The following is a 16,398-nucleotide window of genomic DNA, read 5'->3' on the forward strand; positions in this document are numbered from 1 at the left end:
AGATCCTCTAGCAGCTCATTGTTTGCTCAAGATTCCAGCATCCACAATTTTTTTATGCATCTTTACGGACAATCCTTGTTGACTAGCATGGGGATCAGAAGGGCCGAAAGGTGTAGTTCTGCGCTGTGGGTTCTTCACTGCCACCAATTTCTGAATCTCAATCTCTCCCGTTCCGAACGATAACAGGCACATTCACACTATTATTAATTAACGCTGACCTGAATGCAGAATTGAGTTTTAACCATCTTCGAGGACACACTAATCAGCTTGTGAAAAATAAGCTGCGATACAATTTCTTTTTCTGAGCTGTCACTCTGAATTCTCAATAATCATGTAATGAGACTTCAGCCTAACAGCTTTCCCAGGAGGTTTGCTTTTAAATGTTTGCCATCAATGTCTCTAGTGTAAATGCAGATTCTAAAGTGGAAAGCAGATGATTAAGGCATCGGTACAACTCAGCTTTTCAGTTATATAACAATCCTAGTAAAGCTAGTTATATTATAAGCAAATGTAGTTAATCCTTTTGGTTGTTTCCGAAACAAAACACTTGTATTCTGTATTTAATATTTAAGTGTTCATTTTTCATTTGCTGATTAAAAAAAAAATGTAATAGTCTAGTCCAAAATGTAGGAAAATGTAACACTAACAATCAAGGCAATGGAATTCCTTCATGTCATTTTATTGTTTTAATTCTCTAAGGGAGCTCGTTGTAGAGCCAGGGTAATAGAAAAGAGAGTGGGGTCATGATATGCATAAGCAAACTGGAGCTTTTTATTTGTGTTCCAATGGCATAAATAAATTCAATAATGGCAGCATTTCTTGAAGATACCAAATTTAACAAATCAATGGGGAAATTGGCAGGTGGGCTGAAGAGAGGCAAAGGAAGCAAACAGTTGGTAAAGAGAACTCCGTGTGGAGAAGTGTGAAATAATCCAAGAGCTGTTCAAGGATGAAAATGTTTAATGGAGGAGCAGAGGATTCTTGGAGCTGTTGGGGGCAAAAGTTGGGGCGAAGGTTAGGGGTATGGGAAGGCAGCAGATCTCTGAAAAAGAATTGCACAAGTTTGAAAAAAAAAGCATTCTCAAGGGGCTGTAAAAATAACCATAGAACCGTACATCACAGAAAACAGGCCTTTCGAGTCTATGCCTACCATTATTCAGCTAGTCCCAATAACCTACTCCCATTCCACAACCCTCCAGACCGCTCCCATCTACGGGATGGTTGAGAATCACTGCTCTAGACCCATTTGTTATATTTTGCTTGAGAAAAATTGTCATTGGCCATTTCCTTTGGAGTTCTGAAACCTTGCACATAACGAGTCAATGAGGTACAATTAAAACAGTGGTTTTCAAACTTTTTCTTTCCACCCACATCCCACCTTAAGCAATCCCTTACTAATCAAAGAGGATGGCATAGGGAAAGTGGGATGTGAGTGGAAAGAAAAAGGTTGGGAACCACTGCCCTTTCACTCTAAAGCCATATCCTCTCATATTTATCTCTATTAATCTCAGCCTACTTGCATTTACTCTGTCTATGCCCCCCATAATTTTTTTAACCTCTATCAAATCTCCCCTTATTCTGCTTCATTCCACAGGACATTTATTCTCAATTTGTAATGATACATCCACAATATGTTCATCCACAAATAAAAGTATTTCATGCATTTCTGAACACTCAGAAAAAACAGATTTTGCACAAGGCAACACTTCAATGGTCATTTGAAACTATGAAAGGGTTTGAGAGGGAAAACACGGAGAAGGTCACCTTACTTCCCAAAGAACTCAAATTATTAGCCACAATAATTTCTCAGTTTTTTTTAACATCACAGAAAGGACCATTCAGCCCATTCAATTTATGACACATTCCATCAGTTTCATTACCCTGCTCATTTCTCCTTTACATGAAATCAACTCCTCCCAATTCTCTTGTCACCCACCATTACATGGGATCATTTATTGCAGCCAATTAACCTAACAGCACATCTTTGCAATGTTGGAGTAAACTGGAGTATCTAAAGAAACCCACGCGATCACAGAGGGAACAGTGGACCTGTGCTTTTCTGCAGACACTGTGATTACAGTAAAAATGCAGAAACGCTGGAGGAACCCAGCAGGTCTCACAATGTCCACAGGAAGGGCTAGGTACTGGACTGGAATATAAAATGTAGGCAGGCACCCAAACAAAATGTTGGGGGTGGGGGATGGGCAAGGGAAGATCACAGGCAGGTGGATGGGAGGAATGGCACCCCAGAAGACAGGGGTGCCAATATAAAAATAGTTTAGGTCCTTTGGATGCTGCAAAGTCAGCTACGTTCTTCCATGGTATGCACGCTGGCACCGGGAAGTCAGGTGAATCAGCTAGAATCTATCGTCAAGGACTCTTGCCAAGCAGGCCCATGCCCTTTATTCACTGCTAACATCAGGAAGAAGGAACAGGATCCAATCACACTTAATATTACAAAGACAGCCTCTCCTCCACCACTGTCAGATTTCAGAATGGACAATGAACCTACAGACCCTTCTTCTCATCTTTGCTATCTTATATTTACAGAATTGTAATTTATAGTAATTTTGCACCTTGTTCTACACCAGCCCCTATGCCGTAGGTGCTCTGTGGTTACTAAGGGATTATTTAAGGTGGGGGGAAAATGGTTGAGAACCCCTGTTCTACACAATCCTGCTGCTGCCAAACAACAAATGTTGTGGCATGTGTTCATGACAATGAGTTTGGTTTCTGATTCTGAGGTCGGGTGCTGCCATTGCTTGACTGGCCATTAAGTCTGCTGGTGGAGCATAAATGAACTGAGCGGGGGTGTTCTGAATTGAATTTTATTTATGATTTTTACAAGGGGCAGCAGAGTTAGCTTGGTGGTCAGCACAACTCTGTTACAGTGCCAGCGTCCAGGATCAGGGTTCCAATCCCCCGCTGTCCGTCAGGAGGTTGTACGTTCTTCCCGTGTCTGCGCGGGTTTTCCCCGGGCACTCCGGTTTCCTCCCACCCTTCAAAATGTACCAGGGGTTATAGATCAATTGGGTGTGATTGGGAGCCATGGGCTCGTGGGCCGAAAGGGCCTGTTTAGGCAATTACAGCAATTTTAAATTGCTTAATCAATATTTTATTTAAAAATTAGATAAGCCTCTTTGAATGGTTTTAAATGTCTCTGTCTACGAGAGGCACACTGGCAAATAGTTCAAAAGCCGACAGCATCAATGAACTGTTAAAGACCAATCGAGGGTTCCAGGGCTGATCCACAGACACCGATACCCGAAGCCCAATCTCTTCACGGACTCATGGAATGCTTCTCAAACATGAAGGATCTGATTGCCTGTCTTTCTGTCAACTGCTCAGATTAATGCTACCAAGCAGGTACTTTAGGCTGGACAAAGGAGCCTGTTCCAGCTTGCCCCACTGTTAACTCGTCCCTCCTGATACCGTGGAGCATCTTGGTCAGGCAGATTGCAACGGTTCGACAAAGCAACTCAGAGCTTGACTCTGTGGCAATTAGGAATGTAACAAGAAGAGCAACATCACATAGTCAGAATGAAACAATTTAAAGATGAGTTTAGAAATTGACTGAGTTGAAACAATTCTTTTTCCAACCGATTTGAGAGCCCCTGCAGTGGCCTCAATAGAATTTTAGCGTTACTGCTAGACCAATCTAACAGTCTGATGAATGGTCTACGTTTGGTTTGCTTTCCTTTAAAAACACTCTCCCTCTCTCTCTAATTACACCCAAGAATTAAGAACTTTTAGAAACAGCTTTTACTGATCACAGAAGGGGAGCATCAATTATCAAACAGCAGACCGTTAAAAAAGGGGCAATACCTCAGCCAACTAAATGTCACAGATAATAAATTATCTGACTTACAAATCCCTCCAGTATTCCTGCACTGCTAAAAGTTAAAAAAAACACAACATCCTGAATAAAATTAACACACGTTATTATACATTTCATCAGGATAACTTAACGTATTCATCTCATCAACATTGTGGCATCAATAACATTACACAGGATTTGGGGCACTCTGGAGTCTGTTACCTTACACGGCAGAAATCCAAGATACTACAAACTTTTCACAATAACTTGTAAAAGGTTTATGATGTGGAGAATTTACTGAGAGTGAGTGCCTGAGTGAGTGAGAGAGAGGGAGTGAGAGAGAGAAGCAAAATTACCTTTCAATTGAGAGAAATAAGAGATCACATTCCTTCCCCAATGAGATATAATGATGTTTGGAATGTCATAAAAACAAAATGGAGTTTTATTTTCACATGTCATGATGAAATCAAAATTGTCTTTTCCCTAGAGATTGCCATTAAAAGAAAAGACATTTGTCTTGACCCTTGTTACAATCTATTTCATTTATGACTGATGATACTAACAAGCTAATATTTAGGTGCACATGGCAATCACTGAAACAAAACATGAGTACATAGTAACAGGAAAAGGCCATTCAGCTCCTGAAGTCTGCACCACCATTCGAAACGACCCTGACTGATTTGTCTCTGAGCTTAACTCCATCCTTCTGTTCATCCCCATAGCCCTCAATTTCTTGACCTTTTTAAATATCCCTGCTGATCTGGCCTCCACAACCCTCTGAGTAGAAAATTCCCAAGATTCCTCATGCTCTGTAAGAAGGACCCCAGTTTGAAATGACCACATGATTATAGGCTTCAATAGATCTCTTTTTTTATTTTTCTCATCTCCAAAGTATAGAGATCTAATTTATTTAAGCGGCTCATGATGAGACAATCTTCTCATCCTTGAATCAGCCCACTGAGTCTCTTCCAGACAGAGGGTGGTGGGTGTATGTAACGGCTGGAAGAGGTGGTAGTCGAGTCAGGAGTTATTGAAATATTTCAGAAAAAATTGGACGGATAGATGGGTAGGGATATGGGCGAAACGCAGGAAGGTGGGACGAGTGTGGGTGAGACATTTTGGTCAGCATGGACAAGTTGGGCGAACATTTCCCCTCTGTTCCCAACCATCACTGCAACAGTTGGTGAAGACCAGCTTAGAAGAGAACAGCTGGTGTAGTCAACAAGCTTTGCATGGGAATGGTTTAGTACTTAAATACTGGTGTGTCTGACTTTCTCTTGCCGAACTTACTTGGAATTCAGGTTTGAACTTTAGCTGCATTGGGCTAGGAACAGAATCATAAAATGGTTAGAGCTTGGAAGGACACCATTCAGTCCATCGAGTCTTTACTTGATCTGTAAGCCAGATTTATATTTAAGACAAGGTTAGATAGATTTTTATATAGTAGGGATATTAAGGGATATGGGGAAAAGGTAGGTAGGTGGAGATGAGCCTCTCATCAGATCAGACATGATCTCATTGAATGGCGGAGCAGGTTCCACAGGCCGGATGGCCGACTCCTGCTCCTAGTTCTTATGTTCTTTCCACACTGTATGACTCTATGACTCTGTGGCTGCCTTCAACGTCATTAAATCCAGTATTACCGGTGTGGCCTTACTGGTACTCAGCATCTTTGTAAAAGGGTGGCACAGTTCGCATAGCTTTTAGTGCAACACTAATACAGTGCCAGTGTCCCGGGTTCAAATCCGATACTGTCTGTAAGGAGTTTTGTACGTTCTCCTTGTGCCTTGCATGGGTTTTCCCTGGGCACTCTACTTTCCTCCCAACCTTGTAGGTGGGAGGTTGTAGGTCAATTAGGGCATTTTGGGGGCACGGACTTGGGGACGGAAGGGGCTATTATGGTGCTGTATGCCTAAATTTTAAAAAATGTAATCCTCTTGAAATAACGGCCAATAGGAACTTTGGTTTTCTAATCTCCCTGCCAAAGGACATTTTGTAATTTGTGTACAAAATGAAAGGCCGACAAGATAATGACCAAGTCTCAAATATCACACAACAGCTGTGGACGCTGTAATCTTGGGTAGACAAAAACTTGTTGGAGGAACTCTGTAGGTTCCATGGGCAGGAATGCCCTGTTGGTGGTGAATTTGTTTGCCTTGCAGCAGGGAAAAAGAAATTTCATCTAATACAACATTGTTTTATTTCTATGATAATGAATAGAATCTTGAAGAAGGGCTCAAGTCCAAAATGTCTGTACTATATCTTTATCTCCCCTGATTCTGAGAGACCGACTGAGTTGCTCGAGCGTTTTTATGTGTGTTTTTACTACAATCACAGCATTCGTGTTTTACTCTTACCAACTGACCTGACATCTTGCTCTTCCAGCTTTGGGTGGTACTAAAGCATCAGCCTGCATTAGACACCTCATGTCTCGAATAAGATTTCGACAGACAAACATCTCAGTCAGAGATGAGGGATCCACCTGGAGAGAAAGACATCCAAGCATGAAGATCGCAAAAAAAACCCCACAAAAGACTGGAGCTGCTGCAATCTGGAGCAAGACAAGCTGGAAGAACTTAGCAGGTGAGGTGGCATCTGCAGGGGCAGTAGATCAGTCGATGTCTAGGGTTGCAATAAGGGGTGCAGGGTCTCAACTTGAAACAGCAGCTATCTCTGTGCCTCCACGGATGCAGCCTGACCCACTGAGTTCTCCCAGTGGTTTGTTTCTTGGTGTGTATATAATGAAACAGGATCAAAGGAACAGAGAGCAATACCCCAGGGCCATCTGAAGCTTGGAGGCCATTTCTATAACATTAAGCATCAGAATTTTGGGATTGAAGTGTCTGTAATCCCACCACAAACCTGCAGAACCTGATAAAGTACTTCGAGAATGAGTGAGTGGAAGAAACATAATAGTCCCATGGGAATGCCAAAATGGGGCATAATCTTTTCCAGTTGCTGGAATTTCATTATTTCTCCATGTTTGTCTGTGAGACTGAGCTTATGATGGAATAATGTGTACAAGGTGAAATGCTTCCAGAAGCCTTGAACTCAGGAGTGGGTGACACCAATGCTGTACTGATGTGCAATCCACCCACTCAGGGCTAGGTACGAACTAAACCTGCTGCCCACTCCAGAGAACTGAGTGCAAGGTTTTACCCAGACGCTTCAGGGCAGTGCAGGGGGAATGTTGCACATTGCACACCTTGATGATACACATTAGTGCAGCCATTTCAATGGGGGGGGGGGGGAATTCAGGTCAGCACTTTTAAGGGGAAACAGACTGAAATCATAACATACATTTTATGCGTTTTTATATAGTTGGTAGGAGAGACATATGGAAGAAAGTGACTGAACTTGACTGCTTTGTAGGGAAACTTTGACCAGAGACCTAAGGGGGCCTTAGCCAAAAGAGGTTGAGAATGGATGTTCTCGTATACATAAAACGCCCGATTGCACCATCTTGTGCAAACTCGAGGGGCCAACCTCCCAGGTGTCCTGGCAAACATTTCCCTTCAGATCCCAACCATCATTCCAGCAACTGGTGCAGACAGTTTGGAAGAGAACAGCTGATGTATTCTTGTAATGGCCTAGCAAGCATTTCATGGGAATGGGAATGGGAAAAGCTAGTGTAGGTGTGATTTTTCTCTTGCCAAACTTACCTGGAATTCTGTTTTGAACCTCAGCTGCGTTGGACTAAGTACTTCTGACATGAATGGTTAGAGCTTGGAAGGACACCATTCAGTCCATCAAGTCCTTACTTGCTCCATAAGGCAGATTTAAATCTCCCTCCAATGTTATTGCAGCATTCTAGACCTGAAATACTTGCTGGCAATCAAATTCTTCTCTCACATCTCTTTGGGATATTTTGCCAGTCAACATCATTCTGAACCTCTCAAACAATGGGAACACTGTCAATCTACTCTCAATATACCTTCAATTAATTTAACCAGCTTTATATATTCATCACAACCTCTTCTGCTCCAAGGACATCAGTTCCCTCGGCCTTGTGTCACCCATGGATGAAAGTCAGTGATGTTTGTCTCCTTAATTTTTTCATGTTTTTAATTAGTTTATATCAAGTAAAAGTATTTAAATGAATTAATTATGTTTATGGTTATACAATTTTATTTTTGGATTATTTAAATCTATTTCAGCTGTTTATATCGTGTGGGATTATTAGACACAACTATACAGTGGAAGAGGACATTGTGACAGGAGCATCCTGGAGACAGCCCTGGTAGTGAGGCCGAAAGCACAACTGGACCTATTGACAGCAAAAAAGATAACATGGTGCTTGAGACCATGTGGGGGTTGGGAGCGACACATGAGACATAAATCAGCTTAACCACAATCCAACCTTGTGCTGTTGATGGGAGCTTGCTGTGCACGAATTAGCAGCCATGTTTCCTCCATTACAAGTCAGCTATCGGGGAGATTGACGAGACATGTTTGACAGCCAATTTTAACCAAGTGAAGCACGAAAGTCTGCACATGCTGTAATTGTAATAAAAACACACAGAAATGCTGGAGGATCCCAGCCAGTCTTGCAGTGTCCAGAGGAGGTAAAGATATATAATCGACATTTCAGGTCTGAGTCCTTCTTTAAGATATAAACATAAACAGGAAGGCATCTGAATAAAGACTGAAGAATGTCAGGGGAAGAAGTCCATCAGTCAAAAGGTCTTAATTGGATAAGGTAAGAATTGGTTTTCGTTCTGTGGAAAGATTCGGGGGTTGGGGGGAGGGGGAAAGGGGAGGGAGGGGGAGGGATAGAGAGAGACAGACAGACAGAACTAGAAGAAGTGAGACATGCGGAGGAAGAACGGACGAGAGATTGGGTGGATTAAACAGAAACCAAAGAAGTTGACATTAAATTGAAGCCAATTTTAACCAAATTTAGTTTTTCTGCACCTTTAAATTGCAAGGCACCTCAATCGATGTCAATTTGCATCTGCCCATCATTGGGTCTTTTCCAAAATGCTGGAGCTGGAAGTAAAGAGTGATAGGCCAAAGCCATTCCCAGAAAATCCTCCCAAACTATTTATGCATTTTTCAATGGATTTTCAGCAAGCTTTTCTGCTATAATAGCTGACATCAGCACGGGCAAAGATGTTCCCAGTCTGGGATAATGACTGAGGTCCAAACACACACGCAGCATGGTTATGGTAGCGATTCAAAGCAGCAGTGACCTGGGTTAAAGCCCAGTACTGTCTTTAGGGAGTTTTTATGCTCTCCCCATGTCCATGTCGGTTTCCTTTAGCTGCTCTGGTTTTCTCCCACTCTCCAAAACAAACAGATTCATTTGAGTGTAATTAAGTGGCATAGGTTTAAATGAATGGACTAAAACACTTTACGTTGTTCAACCTGCTGAGTTTCTCCAGCACTGCGTTTTTTCTTTAGATAGCTGGAATCGGCTTCTACTGTGTTGAAAAAAATCAGAATCGGAAACAGAATTTATTGTCATGAACATGTCACGACGTTAATTGTTTTGATCCAACATCACAGTGCAAACATTGCTATAAATACATTTCAAAAATAAACAAATAGTCCAATAAAATAGGTTAAAGTGGGGCCGTGTCTTTGGTTCATTGACGATTCAGGAATCTGATGGCAGAGGGGAAAAAACTGCCCTTGTGCCCTTGTGTGCTCATCATTGGGCTCCTGTACCTTTTTCCTGATGAGTTCAGTGTGAAGAGGGCGTGGCCTGGGTGGTGGAGGGTCCTTGAGGATAGAGGCTGCTATATTAAAACACTACCTCTTGTAGATGCCCTCAATGGAATAAGACTGGTGCCTGTGATGTCGTTGGCCAAGTTAACAACTTCCTGGAGTTTTTTTCCTGTCCTGTACCGGACAGAATGCTCTCCACAAGACACCTGTCGAAATTTTCAAGAGTCTTTGGTGACATACCAAATCTCCTCAAACTCTTCATAAAGTATAGGCGCTGGCGAGAATGTTGACAGGATATCAGGGTTTGAGTTACAGAGAAAGGTTGAGCAGCCTGGGGCTTTTTTCTCTGAAGCGTAGAAGATTGAGGGGGGATTTGATGGAGCTGTTCAAGATTTTAAAAGGGACAGAGTCAACGTAGATAGGCTTTTTCAATTAAGAGTGGGGGATATTCAAACCATAGGCCATGGTTTGAGATTGCAGGGGGAAAATTATAAGGGGAACATGAGGGGAAATTTCTTCACGTGGTTGGGATATGGAATAAGCTTCCGACAGAGGTGGTTGAAGCAAGGGCAATATTTACATTTAAGGAAAGACTGGATAATTACATGGAGGGGAGAGGATTGGAGGGGTATGGACCAGGTGCTGGTCAGTGGGACTAGGAGGGTGGGGATTTGTTCTGGCATGGACTATTAGGGCCAAACTGGCCTGTTCTGTGCTGTATATGGTTATATGGTGATGGAGGCGCCAGGACAGATCCTCAGAGATGTTGGCACTGTTAGGTCTGCTTTGTTCATGAATGAGTGAGACAAACACCAGGCTGAGTCGAAATCAGGGTTCTTTGTTCTTTATTACCGGATTGTAACACTTGCGACTAACCATGTTAGTCGGAGAATGCATTCTGCCGTTATCAGCAAAATGGTGATTTTTTATACCCTTGGATACATGCTTAGAACATCATCATATCATTACTTGTCCAATGACTAAAACTGTTGCTATCCTTTCCCTGCTAGCTTCCTGCCTCTCAATCCATCAATGTCTCTCTTATCTTGTAAGTACAAGGATGCATTCACATCTTGTTACAGCCCTGTACATTCCCATCTCATGATGTTTTACCTAACAGGAGTACAAGGACACCTCCCCTTCTTGTTACAGCCCTGCACAGGGTAACTCCCTACACATTCCCATCTCATGATGTTTTACCTTACAGCACCCAGGAATTTGAAGTTCTTGACCATCTCCACTGCTGATCCCTCGATGAGGACTGGGTTATGGTCTCTTGACTTCCTCCTGAAGTCCACAATCAACTCCTTGGTTTTGCTAACTTTGAGTGCAAGTTTGTTGTGATTACCACTCAATGAGCAGATCTATCTCCCTCCTGTACGCTTCCTCATTGCTGTCTGTGATTCTGCCAACATCATCGGCAAATTTGTAGATGACATTTGAATTGTGCCTGGCCACACAGACAGACAGCCTACCACTTCCCACCATCACAAATGTGTCAGGTGAGGATGGAATTGGACTGAGCTGCTCTGATGCATTGAGTCCAATAGTTCATCCACCATTTCTCATTGAGCTGAAAGCACAGACAACACATGGGACATTGCATGACCTACCACAACTATTATGGTCAGAGTAGCAATCGGGGTCATCGAGCTTTACAACACAGATCAGATCATTAGCCCTTTGACCCAACTTGTGACCAGGCTAGTACCATGTGCCATATTCAGCAGGTATGTGCTGAATATTGTTCTGAAGATATTATGAATAAATTTAAAATGTGCACATTTACAAGGGCTTGCACAATGCAAAAAATAAAAAAGGGCCAGAACCTGTGTGTTCCTCCTGTGATTTTCTACTTTTAATTTGAGGGAGGGAACTGAATAACATCCAGTTAGAGTCACACATCACAGGAACAGGCCCTTCCACCACCATGTCCATTATTGGCTGTTAAATACCTACCTGCATTAGACACACTGGAGACCACAGATGCTGGAATCTGAAGCCAAGCACAATTCCAACATAGATCGATCCCTGATCCTCCCACCATGTATCTTAAACCTATGCATCAACTACTCCTAGTAATGGAAAACAACAAATAACTTTGCATCATTCAGAATCTGTGAGACCAATTTTTGAACAGCGACAAAGGCACATAGAAGGTGAATTTAAGCATTGACTTTGTCAGGGTAACCCCCACCCCCTGCCCCAGTAGAACAGCAGAAACCTTGAAATTTCATTTAATACTAGGACGTTCATTTGCCGTGGTTCTTCTGATCATGTGTCATCAATTGACTTTCTCTTGCCTGTGTCAATAGGCGTTCAGTAAACCCATAATGATCTGTAAAGACCTGCGGCATTGTATCATTGCTTTGAAATGGCAGCTGTAAAATAGTGCAAGTCTCCAAGATGAAGAGAAAGTTTAATAGGATGCATAATGTAATTTTATTTGCTGCATCTGCAAAACTAATGGTGCAGAATTTCTATCAATGTAGCATAATGTCTGATGAGGATGATTTCATTGCACAATAATAAACTCTTTCCAACGTTGCAACATCACATTAACCCTTTCAGATCATTGCACCTCACTGAAGGAGCTCTCCAGTTACTCTCACTTTCCCTGTTCCTTCCCTATAGCCCTGAAAATGTTTACAGTGGGGCAGCGAGTAATGCTGCTACCTCAAGGCACCAGAGGCATGGGTGGAATCTTGGCCTTGGGTACTGACCGTGCAAAGTTTGAGCATTCTCCTTGTGACTGCCTGGCTTTCATCTCCTTTCCTCGCACATCCCAAAGGCATGGAGGTTGGGAGATTAAATTGTCCCCAACGTGTAGATGAGTGCTGGAATCTGGGGCAGTTATGGGGATGTGAGATGAATGTAGAATTAGTGAAGATGGTGGTCGAACGTTGGCATGGACTCAGTGTTTTTGAGCTGAATCTCTCTGTGGAAGTTCTGGCAAAGTTAAGCAGAGCAGATAGAGACAAGCCTTGCCCATGTTGCGATCCACGCAACATAATTTATTGCGAATTTACAAAAAGTGGTACTTAACTCAGACGTGGACCTGAACTGCAGCATCCCATTCTGTTCAGTCCACAGCATCAACCTGAGTTGAACCCAAATCCAGGAGTGCTCACTATCAAGGTGCTCACTCCTTTATAACCTGGTCACTTTTCTCTGCCTCCTATCTAGGTCAATCCATTGTCCAGCTCGACCCATCAGTGACCATGGCCTCGGGCACTGCAGATACAGGTCTGTGGAGGTAATTGCATCTTCCAACTACTCCCATCGGGAAAGCGATACAGGAGGATCAGAGCCAGAACCACCAGGCTGAGAAACAGCTTCTTTCCACGGGCAGTGAGAATGATGAATGACTGATGAACTGCTCAGATTCAGATTTCTGATGTATTGTCAGAGTACATACATGACATCACATTCAACCCTGAGATTCATTTTACCTGCGGGCGCGACAGAATTACCAATAAATGGTAGTGCAAAAAATAACCTGCACACTGTGTAAATACGTAAACAAACAAAGAACTGTAAACAGATAACGAATGTAAACAAACTGACTATGCAATACAGAGAGAACAAAGAAAATAAATACAGTCCATAAATGAGTCCCTGATTGAGTTTATGGTTGAGGAGTCTGATGGTGGAGGGGGAGCCGCTGTTCCTGAACCTGGTGGTGCGAGTCTTGTGGCACCTACAACTCTTTCCTGATGGCAGCAGCGAGAACAGTGCGTGTGCTGGGTGGTGAGGGTCTTTGATGATTTTGCTGCCCTCTAATGACAGTGTTCCTTGTAGATGTACTCAATAGTGGGGAGGGTTTTGCCTGTGATGTCTTGGGCTGTGTCCATTACCTTTTAAAGGGTTTTATGCTCAGGGGTAATGGTGTTCCCAGACCAGACTGTGGATGTAGCCAGTCAGTGCACTTTTCACTACACCTCTGTAGAATTTTGCCTGGGTTTCTGGTGTCACACCAAACCTTCGCAAACTGCTGAGAAAGTAGAGGAGCTGACGTGCTTTTTTCACGATGCCATTGGTGTGTTGGGTCCAGGAAAGATTCTCTGAGATAGTGATTCCCAAGAACTTAAATTTGCTCCCCCTCTCCACCTCTGATCCCCCATTGGATTGTACACCTCTGGCTTTCCTTTCCTGAGTCAACAATCAGCTCCTTAGTTTTGTTGACATTGAGTGCAAGGTTGTTGTTGGGCACCATTCAGCCAAGTTTTCAAACTCCATCCTGTCTGCTGATTCATCTCCTTCCTTTAAACAACCCACTACTGTGGTAATGTTGGAAAATTAGCTGATGGTGTTATTGTCGTACCGAGTCACAGAGTCGTAGGTGTAAAGTGAGTAGAGCAGGGGGCTAAGAATACAGCCCTGAGGTGCTCCGGTACTGATGAAGATTGTGGAGAAGTTCTTACTACCCTCATACAAACCCCGTGTGACTCTACTATTTATCTAACAATACTTATTTTACTATTTGTCTATGTGCCTACGTCAGGTTGTACTTGTATAATTGAATGATAAATAAACATGAACTTGAACATTTGATCTCAGCAATTGTTCCTTGTGTTCTCTGGCCAACATTTTAGGAAAATCACAGCAGTAGGGTGAGTGATAGAATCTGGGGCAGTTGATGGGAATGCAGGATCAATGTGGAATCAGTGTACGTGGTAGTTAATAGTTGGCATCGACTCAGTGAACTGAAGAGCTTGCTTTTGTGGTGCTTTCTCTATGGTTGATTTTTAACTCTGAAAAGAAGCAGCTCGCAACTCGAGAGAAGAGGTAGACAATAAATACTGTCCTTCCACACCCTCAGCTAGATCCAAACCATATTGGTGAACCGAACTGCAGATGATCTCATTCTCCGAAACGAGGCACCTTCGTGGAAAATGGAAGCTTGTGAAAAGAAATAGCGAGTTACAAATAACACATATTGATTTATAAATTTAACACTTCAAGTTGATGACCTTTCAATGAACTGTATCTCTCTCCAAAGATGCCATTCTATTGATTTACACTCACAGCCTTCTGAAAATCCATCTAAGTGCTGTATTAGCTTTGCTGTTAACAGTTCCATTTGTGAAAGAGACGAGAGCAAGCGGCCGTAAATATAAGATGGCCGTTAATAAATCCAGTGGAGAATTCAAGGAAAGGTTGTGAGAATGTGAGATGTTACCTCCTGGAGCAGTTGGCTGGAATAAAAGGATAAGTTGGGTAAAGGAGGATGGAAGGAAGCTTATAGAAACCTACAACAGTACAGCACAGGATCAGGCCCTTTGGCCCACAACTTTTTACTATTAGCACGGTTAGAGCAACACTAGCTCAGCACCAGCCACCCTGTTTAGAATCCGGCGCTCTCCCCGTGACTGCGTGGGTTTTCTCTGGATGCTAGTTTCCTCCCAACCTTCAAATGCTTATGGGAATTGTAGATTAATTGGTGTATTTAGGTGGCAGGAGCTCATGTTAAATTGACAATATATATTTGGCTATAAGATTTTGAAAGGCATAGGCAGGGTGGACAGCCACCAGCTTTTGCCTAGGGTGGCAATGGCCAAGACCAGAGGATATTTTTTAAGGTGAGGCATTATAGGGGAGATGTCAGAGGTAGGTTGGTAGTGGATGTCTGGAATGCATTGCTGGAGGCTACTGTAATGAGACCATTTAAAACACTCTTGAATAGCCACATTGATGTAAGAAAAATAAAAAGTTGTGGGCTGTAAGGAAGGGAAGGGTTGGTTTCATCATACTGATTATCACATTGTGGGCTGAAGGGCCTTACTGCGCTGAATTTCATGTCAAAGTTTCCCGTGGAGCAATCAATTTTTTTTTCTATACTTGTCTCCAACCTCCTATGCTCTTTGAACCCCCTTTCAAGGATTTCAGTCACTGACCACCCCCCCCCCCACTTTAATGTGCTGTGGCACCCATTGGGGGGGGCATATGGCCCCATTAAGAATGGCTGGTCTAGAAGCACACATGACTATGCAGGGAATGGAGGGTTAGTTATCATGAACAAGCAGCAATTTTCTCCACATTTATTGGAATGATTTCGCCATCTCTTGATTTCAGCCCAGTTTTTGATGCTAAAAATAAAAGTGTTATAAAATGAGTTTTTAAAATCAGTAGCAGATGTTGTCCTTATTGTGTGGGGCAGGAAGGCTCCCTCTGCTGTTAACACTGGGGTAGAACAGCAAACATTCCAGTTTAATTACTGATTCAAGGTGTTTTGCAAAGCACCGTACAAATGGATGAAATTCTTAACAGCGTGTCTAGAACTAGGAGGTCGCAGTTATAGAGTGTACAGCCAGTCATTCAGGACAGAGATGCAAACATGTCTTTTCAACCAGAATTCTTTCCCAAGAGGACTGCACAGAGCCTGACATTGCATATATTCAATAAAGCTTTTCGATATTACAGGGATCGAGGGACATGGTGTTCGTGCAGTGAAGTGGAACTGCAGTAATAGTTCTCCCGAGATCTGTTCTCACTGCCACCATCACAGGAAGAGGTCTCGGTGCGACAGGACTCGTCCCACCAGGTTTAGGAACAGTTGCTACCCCTCCTCATCAGACTTAATCAGAGACTCATTTAAAGACTCTTACTTTGCACTGAATATTTATTTTTGTTTGTTTGCACTTCCTTCTTTGTTTACATTTCTCTCTTTTTTAAACTTATCTTGAGTAGGTTATTTTTGCACTACCAATAAGTGGTAATTCTGCCTGGCCCACAGGAAAAAGAATCTCAGGGTTGTATGTGATGTCATGTATGTACAATAAATATAAAGTTTGACTTTGGCAGGTACAGGGGGATTGCTGTGGTAATAACTTAGTTCAAGTTCATTTGTTGTCATCTGATTGTACATATACAACCCAATGCAACAATGTAACTCCAGACCATAGTACACA

This window comes from Narcine bancroftii, chromosome 10, assembly GCF_036971445.1.
Source record: "Narcine bancroftii isolate sNarBan1 chromosome 10, sNarBan1.hap1, whole genome shotgun sequence".
NCBI lineage: Eukaryota > Metazoa > Chordata > Chondrichthyes > Torpediniformes > Narcinidae > Narcine > Narcine bancroftii.